A 3,706-nucleotide genomic window follows, 5' to 3' on the forward strand; every position below is an offset into this window, starting at 1 on the left:
TTTCACTTATGGTAAATTCATATGATTTCATGTAAATATCGAGTGTAATTGTTTCGATGTTAATCCAATTTGCTAGAATAAGAATTAGATAATCCAGTGCTTCACTCATGTCACTGGACAAAGTAAATGGACAAACCACCTTTTCAAGTTGATGTTTCAATTTGATTTTAGTCATTGTTGAACAGGAGATAGCTCAAGTCAATGCACGAGTCTGGGTGGGGGCTACTTCTTGTTCCTTACTATTTCAACATCCAATTTAGCATTTTTAGTGGAGAATGAGAAGAAAGGAACAATTCCAAATGAATGAGATATTTTTAAGTCAATACACTAGTCTTTCCTTGGAAATAAATGATAAATCAAAGTGTTTGATGCTCAGTGTAGAGCACTTCACTGCTCTGATATAAGCTAGTTTTCTTCAGAATAAAATGTAGAATGAGGTTTGGTGATCCATGGTTCAGTATTTCTTTCTTTCCTCTTTCCAATATAAAATCTGCAAATAGTAAATAAATAACAAATTCTTTCTCTTGTATTCATCCTATAAAACATTGTGCGTTGGTGCTGATAAGCATTTGGGAAATACAACATATATACTTGATGAAAATAGAAGTAGTTCATTATATAGAATGACTTAATACCAGAATGCACATTAAAACATTTACTTAAATCCTAGTTATTAGGACTAGAATTTATTCTCTCTTTTTCTTTTTCTTTTTTGAAAGAAAATGAGTCAACCTCCATAATACAAAAAAAAAAAAAAAAAAAAAAAAAATCAAAAGCATTCCTTGCTCAACCAATCTCCGCCAAGAAGATATGCTTCATTTTCACTTTGGTCTTCTCCAAGAATATATGCTTCATGTTTCTTGGTATTTCAACCGGACACACTCTTTGTCCATTTGCTTCTCCCAAGTTATATTGCCTGCATTTATTTCATAAAAAAATAAAACAAAAGAGTTATATACAGAACAATTATATCAATAGTCTCACATTTTTATAGAAATGAAGTAATGGAAACACAAATCTCCAAGCTGGACAGATTTGCAATCCTTTCTTCTTTTTTATGCAAGCTAATAATACAAGAAATATTCAAATGAAGATATATAATATCAATTACAATAAACTAAAAGAATCAGCACTGAGCTTAATATGAAAATATGACCAAAAGTTTTGAACTTACTTCTTGTGCCTCGGGGAACTTGTCTAGACACCAAAATTTTATCTTCCGTAGTGCCTTTGACAGCCTCGCGGCTTCTTTCGCCTTCTCATAATCATTCTATATTCTAATTCTTCAGCGATCCCAGAAAGCCAATTTGGATTTCGAGAAGAACGCGTGAAATATGCTACGGAGAATCCAATAATCAGTCCACAACCATATCCCATAAGAACCACTTTCCAGCTGAGTTCACTTAGAAATGTTGAATCCCTTTCTTCATCCAACACAAATGTCGTATTGTTTGTCTCTAGTCCCTTCTTACTTCCACAATCTTTCGAAACTGGGGATCCACATAATCCATTATTGCCTGCACATGAATTGTTCTCAAATGTATCAAATTGAGGTCCTCTCGGGATGCATCCTTCAAGATGATTGCGAGAGAGATTTAAAACTGCAAAAGATGTAAGAGAAGCAAGTTGTTGTGGTATCTCTCCCGAAATATTGTAAATGAAAGATCCAATGATTTGACTACAGCTAGTTTCCAAGTGATGGTGGTATATGACCTTGCAATCCATTATGAGACAGATTCAACACCCGAAGCGAAATGAGATCTCCCAGAACACTAGGATGTGTCCTTCAAATTTGTTGTTTGAGAGATCGATAGTGCTGTACAAAGACAAGATTCTCACAGTTCAAGCTCCAGCCCCTTCATTACAACACTTACTGAGTCTTGGTAATAATTATTTATTTCGGCACTTGGTGCCTTTATTGTTGGATCAATTCTCCTCATGGCTTTCAAATTTTGAAAAAGACTTGTTGGTAACTCTGCTGTAAAAGCATTACAAGAGAGATCCATTATCCGCAACTGAGGAAACAAGTTTTTAATCCTTGAAGTTCTAATGGCACCATGCAATTTATTGGATCTCAAGCTTAAAACTTGTAGCTTTGGAAGAGTTCCCAACCACAAAGGGAATGTGTCATTGAGGTGATTATTTCCTAAATCAAGAACTTCCAACTCTTTGCAATTTGCCAAGGGTCTTGGAATTTTTCCCTCTACCTTATTGCCAAAGCTTTTCAGTCCACTTCCAAATCTGAAAGTAGTTTGGAGATTCCCAGAAAGACTTTGGTGTTGCATATCGAAAATCTCGAGGTAGTCACTCATGTTACCCAAACATTACGGAATTGCTCCCTTCAAATTGTTTCTTGCCAAATCTAGCACTATTAATGATGTCAAATTGCAAACAGAAGAAAGAGATTTCCCGGGTGAGACTATTATTTGATATGAAGAACAATTCTACCGAGGTCGGTGGAATTGGTAGCGTCCCTTGTAGAAAATTTGACTGTAAATCAATAGAAGTTAAGAGGAAGAAGAGGAATTTGGTTAGTACTTGTCAACATATTGTGGGATAGATAATCCATCCAACTAGACCATTCCCGATCAGGAATACTTCCTTGAATCTTGTTATTTAAAAGATCCAAGTACCTAAGCTGCTTTGCTGATCTCAAAAAATCCAATTTGTTTACTTCACAAGCGGACAACCCCAAGTCTGTGAGGAACTCAGGCAAGGTAGACTTGACTTTATTCTCATTGGTCATAGAAATACTATTATATGAAAGATCCAGCTCGGAAAGTTGTTTGAGGTTTGAAAAGAAGTTGACATCTACGTTGCCACTAAAATTGTTAGATGAAAGATCAAGCCACTTAAAATTCACAAGGTTCTGAAGTGACTTGGGAAGAGGACCTTCAAGGTTCTGAAGTGACTTGGGAAGAGGACCTTGGAACTGGATTTGTCCTAAATGAATCGCGTATAGGTTCACAAGTTTCTGAATTGATTTGGGAAGATAACCTTGCAACTGGTTATCTCTTAAATCAATACTGACTAGTACTGGATTGACTTGAAAAACTTAAGCTGACCAGAAAAGTGGTTAAAACTCAAGTCTATTTTAGTGAGCAATGGAAGGGAGAATATCCAGGATGGTAATGCTCCATTCAGGGAGTTACTTGATAGCTGAAGGTAAGATAGATTCGGCAGTCCACTTGTAAATAGAGGAATTAATCCTACAAGATGGTTATCTTTAAGGTCCATATACTCTAGACGGGTGAGATTCCAAAGAGATTTCGGAATTGGCCCCGCGATATTGCAAGAATTAAGCATCAAGTACCACAATGAAGTTAGATAGCCAAGACATTTTGGCAGGAAATTACCCAAAAAATTACTTGAAAGAGATATAACTCCTTGAGAGATGCATTGCTGTTCCATTTGGTTGTTGAAAAATAAACACTAAGCTGATCATTGTAGGATAAGTCTAGTTCTTTCAAGTTGGGTAGGTGAAAGATACTCTCAAGTATTATCCTATACAATCTTGTATCTCCCAGCCTTAGAGTTGTTAAATGAGAAGAAACAATTGGAGGAATGGTGGAAGAGATGTTTACGGAGGAAAAATCAAGTTGTCTTAATTGGGTCAAATTCTGAAGGAGCAATTTAAAATTGTGAGGTCCAAGTTGCATATCATAGTTTAGTAAATGAAAAGGCTGTAACTTGGAAAGATGAGAGA

The sequence above is a fragment of the Lycium barbarum genome, chromosome 7 (genome assembly GCF_019175385.1).
Source record: "Lycium barbarum isolate Lr01 chromosome 7, ASM1917538v2, whole genome shotgun sequence".
Lineage (NCBI taxonomy): Eukaryota > Viridiplantae > Streptophyta > Magnoliopsida > Solanales > Solanaceae > Lycium > Lycium barbarum.